Below are 14,832 nucleotides of genomic sequence, written 5' to 3' on the forward strand. Positions count from 1 at the left end.
TATTTTTTCTTTTGTCCCTGGACTTTATTGCTCCCACCACCAAGCGTCTAACAAATATAACAGGAAAAGAGCCCACTTGGAAAAGTTTTTCCCCCCAAAATCTCCCCAAGCCCTACACCCCCTTTCCTGGGGAAGGCTTGACAAAAATCCTCACCAATTTGCATAGGTGACCACAGACCGAAACCCTTGGATATTAAGAACACGGAAAAAGCAATCAGGTTCTTAAAAGAAGAATTTTAATCGAAGAAAAAGTAAAAGAATCACTTCTGTAAAATCAGGATGGTAAATACCTTACAGGGTAATCAGATTCAAAACATAGAGAATCCCTCTAGGCAAAACCTTAAGTTACAAAAAGACACAAAAACAGGAATATGCATTCCATTCAGTACAGCTTATTTTATCAGCCATTTAAACAAAACAGAATCTAACGCATATCTAACTAGATTGCTTATTAACCCTTTACAGGAGTTCTGACCTGCATTCCTGCTCTGGTCCCGGCAAAAGCAACACACAGACGGACAGAGAGAACCCTTTGTTTCCCCCCACCCCGCCCTGCCCTCCAGCTTTGAAAGTATCTTGTCTCCTCATTGGTCATTTTGGTCAGGTGCCAGCGAGGTTATCTTTAGCTTCTTAACCCTTTACAGGTGAAAGGGTTTTTCCTCTGGCCAGGAGAGATTTAAAGGTGGTTAGCCTTCCCTTTATATTTATGACAGTCCCTGTAACCTCAATAAGGATTCTTTAAAATACAGCCAGCTCTCCTGGACTCCTTTCCCCCTCATGTTATTCTCCCAGGGGATCCTGCCCATCAGTTCCCTGAGGGAGTCAAAGTCTGCTTTTCTGAAGTCCAGGGTCCGTATTCTGCTGCTCTCCTTTCTTCCTTGTGTCAGGATCCTGAACTCGACCGTCTCATGGTCACTGCCTCCCAGGTTCCCATCCACTTTTGCTTCCCCTACTAATTCTTCCCGGTTTGTGAGCAGCAGGTCAAGAAGAGCTCTGCCCCTAGTTGGTTCCTCCAGCACTTGCACCAGGAAATTGTCCCCTACACTTTCCAAAAACTTCCTGGATTGTCTGTGCATCACTGTATTGCTCTCCCAGCAGATATCAGGATGATTGAAGTCTCCCATGAGAACCAGGACCTTTGATCTAGTAACTTCTGTGAGTTGCCGGAAGAAAGCCTCGTCCACCTCATCCCCCTGGTCCGGTGGTCTATAGCAGACTCCCACCACGACGTCACCCTTGTTGCTCACACTTATAAGCTTAATCCAGAGTCTCTCAGGTTTTTCTGCAGTTTCATACTTGAGCTCTGAGCAGTCACACTGCTCCCTTACATACAGTGCAACTCCCCCACCTCCTCTGCCCTGCCTGTCCTTCCTGAACAGTTTATATCCATCCATGACAGTGCTCCAGTCATGTGAGTTATCCCACCAAGTCTCTGTTATTCCAATCACATCATAATTCCTTGACTGTGCCAGGACTTCCAGTTCTCCCTGCTTCTTTCCCAGGCTTCTTGCATTTGTGTATAGGCACTTGAGATAACTCGCTGATGGTCCCTCTTTCTCAGTATGAGGCAGGAGCCCTCCCCTCTCACGCACTCCTGCTCATGCTTCCTCCCGGTATCCCACGTCCCCACTTACCTCAGGGCTTTGGTCTCCTTGCCCTGGTGAACCTAGTTTAAAGCCCTCCTCACTAAGTTAGCCAGCCTGCTTGTGAAGATGCTCTTCCCTCTCTTCATTAGGTGGAGCCCGTCTCTTCCTAGCACTCCTCCTTCTTGGAACACCATCCCATGGTCAAAGAATCCAAAGCCTTCTTTCTGACACCACCTGCGTAGCCATTCGTTGACTTCCACGATTCAACGGTCCCTACCCAGGCCTTTTCCTTCTACAGGGAAAATGGACGAAAACACCACTTGTGCCTCAAACTCCTGTATCCTTCTTCCCAGAGCCACGTAGTCTGCAGTGATCCGCTCAAGGTCATTCTTGGCAGTATCATTGGTGCCCACGTGAAGAAGCAGGAAGGGGCAGCGATCCGAGGGCTTGATGAGTCTCGGCAGTCTCTCCGTCACATCATGAATCCTAGCTCCTGGCAAGCAGCAGACTTCTCAGTTTTCCCATCGGGGCGTCAGATAGATGACTCAGTCCCCCTGAGGAGAGAGTCCCCGACCACCCCACCCGCCTTCTCCTCTTGGGAGCGGTGGTCGTGGAACCCCCAACCCTAGGACTGTGCATCTCATGCCTTCCAATTGGCGGAGTCTCCTTCTGCTCCCTTCCCTCAGATCTATCATCTAGTCCACTCTCCGCATTAGTACCTGTGGAGAGAACATGAAAACGGTTACTTACCTGTATCTGCCCTGCTGGTACATGGACGCTCCCATTTCTTCTTCTGGAGGTCACATGCTGCCAAATTTCTTCACCGTCCTCCTGTCCCTGCTGCGCAGCCTGCTCTGAATCTTCAGAACCTTGTGCCCGTAGAAGCATATCCTGACGTCTGTCCAGGAAATCTTCAGTTTCTCTTACGCAACGCAAGGTCGATACTTGTTTCTCCAGACCTTGAACCTTCTCTTCCAGTATGGAGACCAGCTTGCACTTTGTACAGACAAAGTCACTTCTGTCCTGTGGAAGAAAGACAAACATGGCACATCCAGTGCAGGTCATAACAGCTGAACACTCCCCATCCATATTACCTTCCTTCTACGAGCTTCCTCAGGAGTTGTAGAAACTACTCAGAGAAGCCGGCAAGATGTAAGCCTCAGTAGCCTCTCCCTGGGCAAACTCCCAGGCAAACTCCCTCTGTTAGCCTCTCTACCGTTCGCCGCTCAGCTGACTGGCTTTTTATAACAGTCAGGCCCACTCAAGGCTCACCTGGAACAAAGCACTCCCAATTCACACTTTTCAAACAACCAATCAAGCACATGGTCAAACTGTCCACACAACAGACACTCAGATACTCACCAACACAGCCTCCCTAATGCAGCCCTTAGCGTACCTCCTCTCAGGGATATCCAAGGCAAACTCCCTCTGTTAGCCTCTCTGCTGTTCACCACAACCCCTCAGATCCAAGACAAGGATGGTGTTGACTTGATAGATAGATGGATGGAGAGATAGATAGATGGGTGCATATGGGGATGGGTAGATAGATAAGAACATAAGAACAGCCACACTGGGTCAGACCAAAGGTCCATCTATTCTGTCTTCCGACAGTGGCCAATGCTAGATGCTTCAGAGGAAATGAACAGAACAGGGCAATAATCCAGTGATCCATCCCCTGTCATTCAGTCCCTGGCAAACAGAGGCTAGGGACAACATCCCTGCCCATCCTGGCTGATAGCCATCGATGGACCTATCCTCCATGAATTTATCTAGTTCTTTTTTGAACCCTGTTATAGTCTTGGCCTTCACAACATCCTCTGGCAAAGGCTGATGGTGCGTTGTGTGAAGAAATACTTCCTTGTGTTTGTTTTGTCTGCTTCCTATTAATTAATAGATAGATAGATAGATAGATAGATAGATAGATAGATAGATAGATAGATAGATAGATAGATAGATGGGTCCATAGGGGAGGAGGAGGGGGAGAGAGAAAGAGAGAGAGAGATGGCGGCATATGGTGATAGATAGTTGGCTAGATAGATAACTTATCTATCTATCTAGATAACGTGCTTGCGGATATCTTGGAAGGGTTTATTTACTTCCATGGTTTTACCCTTCCTTTACTGTTCTTCTTAATTCCCTCTTAAGGGGGACTTTCTTAGAAATTTTCCAAAGTATCAAATCTCACTAGTTGAATGTGTAAATAATTAGGCACATAGAGACATTTTTGTAAATTTGGCCCTAAGTGTTATTGTCACGGAGTCCCTGCGCGATGCTGTGGAACTGCTCCCTATGAAGCCAGGCAGGACTCTGGGGAAGTCACCTTTCTGTGAGCAGACTGTCTGCATGACATACAGCTCACACAGCTTCCACTTTCCTGGGTCTGACCTCGGAGCATTCAGCATCCTCTGCCCCTCCCTGCGCTTCCCCCAGCGAGTCCACTCAGGCGGGGCTCCTGGGGAAGCCAGAGGGTCCTGCCCCCAACTCCGCAGTCAGACATGACTCTCAGCCAGCCAGTAAAACAGAAGGTTTATTAGACGACAGGAACATGGTCTAACACAGAGCTTGTAGGTGCAGAGAACATGACCCCTCAGCTGGGTCCATTTTGGGGGGCAGTGAGCCAGACAACCACGTCTGCACTTCACTCCATGTCCCAGCCAGTCCCAAACTGAAACTCCCTCCAGCCCCTCCTCCTCTGGGCTTTGTCCCTTTCCCGGGCCAGGTCACCTAATTCCTTTGTTCTCCAACCCTTTAGCTCTCACCTTGCAGGGAGGAAGGGCCCAGGCCATCAGTTGCCAGGAAACAGGGTGTTGGCCATTCTCTGTGTCCAGACCCCTGCACACACCTGCCCTCTAGGGCTCTGCAGTGATCCTACACCCTTACCCCACCACCTAGATACTTAAGAACTGCATAGGGGAAACTGAGGCACCCCCACACTATTCAGAGGAAACATTAAGAACAGTCCCACTTCGTCACAGTTATATTCCTCTCTTTTTGTTCTCCCTGGTCGCCCCTCTCCCCTGCACCCACGGAAGCCCCATGTTCTGCTCCTCTCCCCTCCCCAGCCCCAGAGTAGGGGTGGGATATTTATTGCACTAGGCCCCTCCCTAGCTATCACACCTTGTTGCTCCGAGCACAGAAATACACTGCAGCATCTGCCAGCCTCACCCTGTGCAGGGCCAGGGTGCCGGACTTTCTGTCGGCAAAGATATACAGAAGGGATTTCCCTACACCCCCCGTATGGGGGGTGTTTATTCCCTCCCCCTGAATTTCCCCAACACCCCCCCCCCCAGTTTTATGAACTAGTTACATGCAGTGTTGCCAATTTAGTGATTGTTTGGAAATTTGAATTGAAATTGAAACATTAATACACACTTTAAAAGCATATGCAGTGTATGATAAAATACATGTATCTGAAAAAGTATAATAGATTTGAAAAGTATGAACATAGACTAGCTTCCTTACACAGCTGTTGGTTTTATTACCATCAGTGCATTCATTTTGGTGATGTTGGCCAACCTAATAATTTCAAATGATGATTTGTAAGCAAAGTCTTGTTGGGAACACTGGGGCATGGCCACTAGGTACCTCGAGGGGATGGAAGACCACAAGTGTCGATGAAGCCCCCTCGCACTAGGCCCCGGTGTCCTTGGCCCCCCTCCTCCTGCCTGGAGGCACTCGCAGCAGCTCTGCGTGCTAGGCCCAAGTGTCCTTGGCCCCCCCGCCTGGAGGCACACACAGCAGTTATGCTGAGAATCTGCAACAGTATGTTGCAGAGTCAGACTGCCTGAAACTAAGCAAGGCCAAACAGGGGAGATATGGAAGAACAATGCTGAATAAAGCAGCTTTATGTATAGTTTAACAAATGATACAGAGAATCAGGGAACTAGCTGGGAACTGGATTGGCTAGCTATATGGATACTTGGAGCAGCTTGCTATTGGATAAGTATGCTGGGAAAAAGGATGTATAAAAGCCTGTGTAACTTCCTGCTCTGGTGTGCAGGATTTGAGATTTTATTCTCCCTGTACCTTTTTGCAGCTGCAAATAAACTTTTCTGCTTCTCCACCCCGTTGTGATTATTGGGTGTAGCACACCGGGTAACGAACCAACTCAAGCTGTTGTTCAGCCTCTCGGCACTGGGTGCCGGCAACAGCTTTTGGCGTCCCTGGGTGGGCGACGAGGCTGCAATTTAGCCTTGCCCGGACCCCTCCTGGAGGTCGAGGATTGCGGCGAGAACCGACGCCCAGCGCGCACCGGTGAGTTCATCGGGGGCCTCGGAGGAGACGCGATTTGATCGACCCCAGAGGGCACAATGGTGCAACGCACTCATATAGTGGAGAAGCTGTTGTGGATGGCGGTGAAGAACCGGTCCCTTAGACATGGGGGAGGAGCAGCTGCAGGCCACGGTGAAGAACCGGTCCCTTGGATAAGGTAGGAACCTTTTAAAATCCGGATTATATGCTCTGTTGGAACCTGGGGACGCCCAGAGTTACCCTGTAGGTATGGGACAGGGACAGAGCTCAGAGGTTAGGGCACGGTGTACGCCCCTAGAGTGCATTTTAGCAAACTGGAAGGTATTTGGTGCGGATCCGATGACTAAGAGCCAATTAAAACGATTCTGTACAGTTGACTGGCCTCAATATCAACTAGAGGACCAGGAGTGGTGGCCACCAGGAGGGTCAATTAATTACAACACGATCCTTCAGTTACTCCTGTTCTGTCAGAGAACAAGGAAATGGAATGAACATATGTATGCGCATTTGTTTCTGACATTATGTACTCGACCAGATATTTTACAGCACTGTATTTTGACTCCGACTGGTTCGGTAGCAGCTAATGTTAGTCCCCAGACCCCCACCCCCACTGTAATGGCAGAGCCGGTGTCCCCTTCGGCCCCTACACCCACACCCACACCTTGTAAGTCCCCCATGGTTGGCCTATACCCCTTAATCACCGAAACTAAAGTCGCCCGGTCTGGATCAGACAGGCGTCCTGCCACAACTATGCAGGTTTATACTCATGTGCCCTTTAATCCTGTGGATTTGGCTGCTTTCAAAGCACAGGCAGGAGAGTTTTCCACCAACCCAAGCAGGTTTATATCAGTCTTTGAGGGGTGCCTTAGTAGTCACAAGCCGGACTGGGATGATTGTAACGTCCTCCTGCGAACCCTATTGTCTGAGGTTGAAAGACAACAGGTTGTGTCCAAGGCAAGGGAGGAGGCGCAGAGACGGTACGACCGGGATCATATCAATGTCCCTGACCCGGATGCACAAGTCCCCCGAGCAGACCCCAGGTGGGATCCAAATGATCATGGGGATATGACCCGCCTTACCTCCTATAAGGAGTTGCTTTTACATGGACTCCGTCACTCGGCTGTCCGACATAATAATTGGGCAAAGCCATATGAAGTAATGCAGGATTTAAAAGAAAGCCCAGGGGCCTTTCTACAGCGTATTCGGGACACCATTCGACAGAACACTAATGCAGATCCCGATGATCAGGCAACTGAGTCAATTATTAAGGGAATTTTTACGAGCAGAGCAGCCCCTGATATTAAGAGAAAGTTACAAAAAAAGGAAGATTTAATGGGTATGACCATGGCACAAATTTTAGAGACTGCAAACCGAGCTTATAGTCTGAGAGAGACAGAGAAGGAGAGAAAGCAAGTGAGATTGATGGTAGCAGCGGTACAGGCCGGCACTAAGAGAAGTGGCCGGGGAGGAAGGGGCCGTGGACGCGACCGTCCGGGCCTGCAGGAGAGACGACTGGGTCGCAACCAGTGTGCCCTGTGTCGACAGGAGGGACACTGGAAAAATGAGTGCCCAAAGAGGAAAGAACAGGGAGGTGCCCCTATGATGGCGATGGTGGAGCAGGAATAGGGGTGTCAGGGGAGACGGACCACCCTACCCCCGGAACCCCGAGTAAAGATGCGGGTGGGAAGCTCAGAAATAGATTTTTTAGTGGACTCTGGAGCGGCCCGAACTGCCGTAAATCAGCCTCTTCAGTTGCCAGTAGCAGATTCCCTTACTGTGGTGGGAGCCACAGGCAGGGACACCAAGTGCCCAGTGTATGCCCCAGCGGAATGTGCTTTGGGAAACAGGACTATATCCCACAAGCTGGTATACCTCCCTGAGTGTCCAACACCTCTGCTGGGACGGGATCTACTTTGTCGCCTCGGTGCCACCCTGCATTTTACTGAGGACGAAATAACCCTTACCTTACCCCCTGAGAATGCCTGGATCATGACCCTTGCAGTTGAGCCCTCAGCCATGCAAGCCCCAGAATGGAGTCCGTGGGAAGACCAGGTGTACCCCCTCGTGTGGGCATCAGGGATTCCAGGAAAGGCCACCCACCAGACCCCTATTACTATTCAGCTCATACCAGGGAAAGGCCCAGTGCAAGTAAAACAGTATCCAATCAAGAGGGAAGCCAGAGAAGGTTTACAGGAAACTATAGATCGATTCCTAATGTATGGTATTCTCCGGGAATGTCAGTCAGCCTGGAACACTCCCATTCTACCCGTACAGAAGCCTGATGGCACGTATCGGCTGGTACAGGACCTAAGGGCAGTCAATGAACGGGTTAAGACTCTGCACCCTCTTGTCCCTAACCCGTACACCTTATTGGCTTCTATAGGGGGACAGTATACCCATTTTTCAGTCCTTGATCTGAAAGATGCTTTCTTTACCATCCCAGTTGCCACCCCATCACAGGAGATCTTCTCCTTCGAGTGGGAGGACCGAAAAAGGGTTAAAAAGCAACTTTGCTGGACAGTGTTGGCCCAGGGATTTAAAAACTCTCCCACCCTTTTTGGCCAGGCTCTGGCCAGGGACCTACAGGAGTGGGATAATGAGGAGGCTCTCCTTCTGCAGTATGTAGATGATTTGTTAATTGCCACTGTGGGCCAAAAACCCTGCCTTAAAGCCACCGTGAGCCTCCTGAATTTTATTGGACTCCGGGGATATCGTGTAGCACAGAGTAAGGCTCAAATTGCCCTCCCAGAGGTACGGTACCTCGGGTTTCACATACGGCAAGGGGAGCATCAGCTTTCAAGCGAAAGAAAGGAAGCTATCTGTCAAGTTCCTACCCCAAGTAACCGTAAGCGGCTCAGGGCATTTCTGGGTATGGCAGGCTTTTGCAGGATATGGATCCCAGAGTTTGGACTGTGGGCTAAACCCCTGTATGACTGTGTAAAAGGAGCGGATCATGACCCCTTCTATTGGACCCCAGAGGCTGACAGGGCATTTAAAATTCTGAAAAGAAAATTGATGGAAGCCTCAAATTGATGGGCCTGCCAGATCTCTCTAAGCCGTTTCAGTTGTATGTACATGAACGAAGGGGGGTGGCCCTAGGAGTGCTTACACAGCTGTTAGGAGCATGGAGACGTCCCGTGGCTTATTTTTCTAAGCAATTGGATCAGGTTGCAAAGGGTTGGCCGGCATGTTTACCGGCGGTCGCAGCTACTGCCCTATTGCTTGAGGAAGCCGAGAAGCTAACATTGGGAGGGGTTATGCAAATCTATACTCCCCATATGGTCCGAGCCTTATTGGATGCAAAGGGAGGGCTTTGGCTCACCCAGGCTCGGATTGCTCAGTACCAGGCGAAGCTGTTAGAGAACTCTGAAGTCACCCTACAGCCTTGCCCCTCCCTTAACCCAGCCACTCTCTTGCCAGAAACAGAGGAACAGAAACATGACTGTTTAGAGATCATAGATGTCCAGTACTCCAGCCGTCCGGATTTAAAGGATGTACCTCTCCCAAATGCAGATCATGAGTGGTACACTGATGGTAGCAGTACTGTAATAGATGGGCAAAGGAGGGCGGGTTATGCTGTTGTGACCCTCCATGACACTGTGGAAGCTGAAGGTTTGCCTGCTGGGACCTCTGCCCAGCTTGCCGAACTAATAGCCCTGACCCGTGCACTTGAACTGTCAAAAGGAAAGCGGGTCAACATTTTTACTGATTCAAAGTATGCTTTTGGTGTGCTGCATGCTCATGCTGGCCTATGGAAGCAAAGGGGAATGCTGACAGCCCAAGGCTCCCCAGTCAAGTACGGGCCCCAAATCCTCCGGCTCCTAGAAGCCGTACAACTCCCCTCGGAAGTGGCGGTGGTACATTGTAAAGCCCATCAAAGGGAGGATCAAGATGTGGCCAGAGGTAACGCCCGGGCAGATAGAGAGGCTAAGCATGCTGCCACCCTGCCATCCCCTCAGGCTGAGAACGCCCATATACATGCCCTTATCCCATCAGTAGGGGAGCTTCCAACCCCTCAGTACTCTGCGGAGGAGAGACAGCTAACTGACAAACTCAGTCTCCGGGAAAAGGAGGGATGGCTCCATTCCCCAGAAGGGAAGGTCCTCTTACCAAAGGGCCCAATCCGGCCAGTGCTTCAGAAACTACATCAAACCACTCATGCTGGCAGGGAAGCACTTATCCAGCTAATGGGAAAATACTTTATCACTTCCGGACTCCGACCCCTGGCTGCCCAGGTACAAGCAGACTGCTTAGTCTGCCAAAAGAATAACCCCCGACTGGGACATCCTGTGCCACCAGCTGCCCTAGAACCCACTCCGGGCCCCGGACAAGTGTGGCAAATAGACTTTACTGAGTTTCCCCGGACCCAAGGGTTCAAATATCTCCTTGTTATAGTGGATCGGTTCAGCGGATGGCCAGAAGCCTTCCCATGCCGTAACTGCACTGCCAGGACAGTGGCCCTCAAGTTTGTTAAGGAGCTCATTCCTCGCTTTGGACTCCCCCTGTGGATGGAATCTGACAATGGGACACACTTCACGTCAAAAATCATTCAAAGCATCTCACATGCCTTACAGATCCCCTGGAAACTCCATACGCCCTGGAGACTGCAAGCCAGTGGTGTAGTGGAGCATACCAATCAGACCCTTAAACGGCATCTCTCAAAAGTGTGCCAAGAAGCCTCACTGCGATGGCCTGATGCTTTGGCCCTTGTCCTACTCCGTATCCGCGTTCTCCCAAAGGGTAGATTAGGGCTCAGTCCCTTTGAAATTATGTTTGGAAGGGCATGGCCTATGAATGGCACCCCGGTTCTGTCAGGGGAATGGGAGTTGGGTAATGGCTTTTTGTCACAGTATATGTGTTCCCTGTCTGCTGTTCTCTTGTCTTTTCACAGGTATACCAAGGATTCCCAGCCTCTCCCCTTGGACTCTCCCGTTCACTCCTTACAGCCTGGTGACTCTGTGCTTGTTCGCACCTGGAAAGACGAGCCTCTCTAGGAAAAGTGGAAAGGACCCTATACCGTCCTGCTGATCTCCCACACAGCGGCAAAGATCGAGGGACACAAGAACTGGATCCATCACTCTCGTCTGAAGGCAGTAACCGCCCCCTCGTCAGCAGGACAGTGGACCATCCAACCTGCTGACTCCTCATCTAGTGACGATCTCGGGCTAAAGCTACTGTTTAAAAGACACAAATAGCGGGCACCTTAATGCTAAAATGGGCCCACCCAGGTACTGGAGACCCTGGGTTGGGAAGACTCTGGTAATAATTAATTGGGTAACATTGTTATTCTCTGTATTGGTATTTCCAAACTGTGCATATCGGGAGCATAACTCCTTTGTTTTGCTTGCGCACCATGTTGCTAATTTAACAAACCAGACTGATTGCTGGGTATGTGCTCCAACTCCACTATCCCCCAAGACGGGAATGCCCCTTGACATGCTGCCCTTGACCCTAGCAGAATTAGCCACCACCAAAGAGCAGGAAAGAACGGACTCACCGTTCTGGAACAAGACCTCTTTACAGCAGGCCACCTATCAAGACCAGGAGTATTCAGTTTCAGTACTCACTGAGGGAGTGTTATGTTTTACCCGAAACCAATCTGATCCCTATGGGCATCCTGTGGGAAAGAGCTCCTGTGTTATTACACAGTGGGCTGATGGGTATTGGATAAAAACCAACAGGGGAGGCCAACAGTGTGGGTGTAGTGGTTCCTCCCCTTTTAGGGAGACACTTACAAATAATCTTACCACAAAAAAGGGGTTTGGAAATGTAACTTGCCATCCAGTTAATATCTCCAATGTAGCAAGCCAATGGTGGGTTTGTAGTGGTCCCTATGGCGAGTGTAATTTAAATGGCACAATTAGAAATGCCCCCACTTGTACCCAATCAGGAGGATGGGATGCCCCCCTAGGGGCATATGACCTGTTTGGAAAAGCAGCCTTAAATATCCCAGGAATCCCCTTAAGAAACAGTCCTTACTGGGCCCTACAGGGTCACTATTTTGTATGTGGCCGAAAGGCTTACAAGGTGCTGCCAGCCAACTGGACAGGTAGCTGTTATATAGCTCATGGAGTTCCTCATCTTTCCATAACTGTCACACTGCCCAAAGGAAAGATTAGAAATGCCCGAGACACCTCTGTTGAGTCACGAGAAAAGACCCTGCGGCGACTGACTATGGCATTAGAGGGCAATATGAAGAATCCCCTCACAACCGAGAAGCTGGTAGGGTGCTCTGTACTGGGAATAGCGCCACTGTTTACCGGGCCAGCCCTGGCATGCATAGGCCGCTATACTGTAAGGCTGCAGATGGTACTTGAGAAAGTGGCCTTAGAGTTAGAGGACTCGGTTAGTGATTTAGGGTCAGCAGTAAAAACATTAAATAAAGAGGTACAGCAGCTCAGGACGTTTTCCCTCCAAAACAGGCTGGCTTTGGACTATCTCTTGGCATCCCAAGGAGGGGTGTGTGCCCTCATCGGGCCCCGATGTTGTGTATATGTAAATGATAGCAGTTATGAGATCTATGAAAAGGTGGTACAGGCTGAGGCCCATGCCCGAGCCGGAGCACAGGTTGCCTATACTGCCCCAGAAAACAATTGGTTGCAAACCTTGTTTTCAGGCTGGGGTTTGTCGTCTTGGCTTGGTGGTTTATTTAGCCTGCTATTGAAATTTTTCTTTCCTGTATTGCTTGTATTACTGGTATTATGCTGTGCGGTATCATGTGTTAGGGCCCTTTTGCAAAAGTTAATAAGTCATTCTCTTCAGGGCTATCACAAAGTGCTTATGCAAAGTCATATTGTAAAGAAATAAGTAGCCCAAGTGAGAAAACTCAGAGCCAAGGCTGTTGAGTGTTCTCAAAGGGGGGAGTTGTTGGGAACACTGGGGCATGGCCACTAGGTAACTCGAGGGGATGGAAGACCACAAGTGTCGATGAAGCCCCCTCGCACTAGGCCCCGGTGTCCTTGGCCCCCCTCCTCCTGCCTGGAGGCACTCGCAGCAGCTCTGCGTGCTAGGCCCAAGTGTCCTTGGCCCCCCCGCCTGGAGGCACACACAGCAGTTATGCTGAGAATCTGCAACAGTATGTTGCAGAGTCAGACTGCCTGAAACTAAGCAAGGCCAAACAGGGGAGATATGGAAGAACAATGCTGAATAAAGCAGCTTTATGTATAGTTTAACAAATGATACAGAGAATCAGGGAACTAGCTGGGAACTGGATTGGCTAGCTATATGGATACTTGGAGCAGCTTGCTATTGGATAAGTATGCTGGGAAAAAGGATGTATAAAAGCTTGTGTAACTTCCTGCTCTGGTGTGCAGGATTTGAGATTTTATTCTCCCTGTACCTTTTTGCAGCTGCAAATAAACTTTTCTGCTTCTCCACCCCGTTGTGATTATTGGGTGTAGCACACCGGGTAACGAACCAACTCAAGCTGTTGTTCAGCCTCTCGGCACTGGGTGCCGGCAACAGTCTAAATGAGCTCTCCCTGACAGCTAGTGATGAGCTGGGGGTGGGGGAAAAGGCTTCAGGACCAGATTGTATTTACAGTCACACCTAATCTACCTAGGTATCCAGCAAAGAGAGCTGTGTTGCCCAAGTGATAGATTTTGGCTGGGGTTGGGTTACAAATCCCTTGAATGCGGGGTGGGGGGGGGGGAATGAAATGTTGTTATTCTTATTGTCTGAGTAAAGGGCAGTAGAACTGCCCTTAGCCTGTGCTGATTGAGGGCATGGCGAGGGGAGGCGGTACAGTTGTTTTCCTTGATGGTCTGCCTGAGTCACAAGTACTATTAGACCTGCCCCTCTCCACTCTTTAAAGACAGAGCTGATTAGGCTCCATAGATAGTCTTTGTTTTGTTAAGTGACCGCTACAGCTGAAATCACTGATAATCAGGTCTAAGTGCTTAGACCTGCTGTGGGACAGTGTTTCTGTGGAAGAGACGGCCCAGTCTGCACTAGCAGCGAGGTTCCCCCACTGACAGCTCAGCTGAAATCACGGAGAGCCGGTGGAACCTCAAGAGACCCACTCGCAGAGGTCACAGTGGAGGTGGCAGCCGAAGGTGACGGCTCAGGGCCATTGACAACAGAGCGAAGGAGTGAAAGGTGGCACAGCGAACAACAGTGTCCAGAGCGAACAGTGAGCAGCTGGAGGAACAAGCAAGGTGCCTTCTTGCCCCCACCTGGGAGGTGAACTCATGTGAAAGCAGCTCTGAACTGTTGTGGTTCAAATAAAAGACAGCACAAAGCTTTTAGCAAGCAAACAGGCTGGTCTGCCAACGGACTTCTCCCTGTCAGCTTTCCACCCTCTCCTTTATTCTTTCTCTCCCCACGCTCATTACATTCTCCAACAGATAAAAGGAATACACTGGCTTTGTTTAACATTCTTATTTACCAATTTCTATCTACCGCATTCCTTGCTCTCAGGCCTTGAGCCCAGTCCTGGGAGGCTTCCCATGGTTCATGTCATCTGGGCGAGATTCCAAGGTTCATGCCCTTGAGAGGAGCTGTGTGTGCACAGCTCCTGCACAACACTCCGGGTGTGCCCTGAATGTTGCCGAGTGCCTGAACCTTGTATGAATCCTACATCCCCTCCTTTTTTGTTTATTTGTGCTCGGCCATCTCATGGTAGCCATCAATTTGCTTTTGCAAGCCAATTAACTCCCGGATAGACAAGGTCATAACTCGTGGAGCCTGCCAGGGTGGGTCTTGACAAAGCCTTAACAAAAAGGAAATACATTGCACACAGCAATAGCAAAAAATAAGCTTAAGAAGGTAAAGTGTAATTGGCCGGGCCCCAATTAGCCATGCTAGAGTACTGGGAAGAGAGGTTCGCGTAAGCAGCGAGCATCATCTCATTCCCAATTTCCTCAGGGTGATGACATACTGGAATAAGGCACATACCTAACAATTCTTCAGCTGCTACAAAATCAGATAAACAGAAGTGGGTAACATTTGCTATTGAAGCCAATCTTTCCCACAGGTTATATGTCATTCGGGCCCG

The 14,832-nt window shown here is 49.8% G+C and overlaps 1 long non-coding RNA gene across 1 annotated transcript; it reads left to right on the forward strand.

The window, feature by feature from the left end:
* Positions 1-5,143: 5,143 nt before the first annotated feature.
* On the forward strand, positions 5,144-13,213 carry LOC142068857 (uncharacterized). Its single transcript, XR_012664778.1, has 2 exons — positions 5,144-6,015; positions 10,729-13,213. It is a non-coding gene; the product is annotated as an uncharacterized LOC142068857 (long non-coding RNA).
* The last annotated feature ends 1,619 nt before the right edge of the window (positions 13,214-14,832 follow it).

This window comes from Caretta caretta, chromosome 13 (assembly GCF_965140235.1).
Source record: "Caretta caretta isolate rCarCar2 chromosome 13, rCarCar1.hap1, whole genome shotgun sequence".
Taxonomy (NCBI): Eukaryota; Metazoa; Chordata; order Testudines; family Cheloniidae; genus Caretta; species Caretta caretta.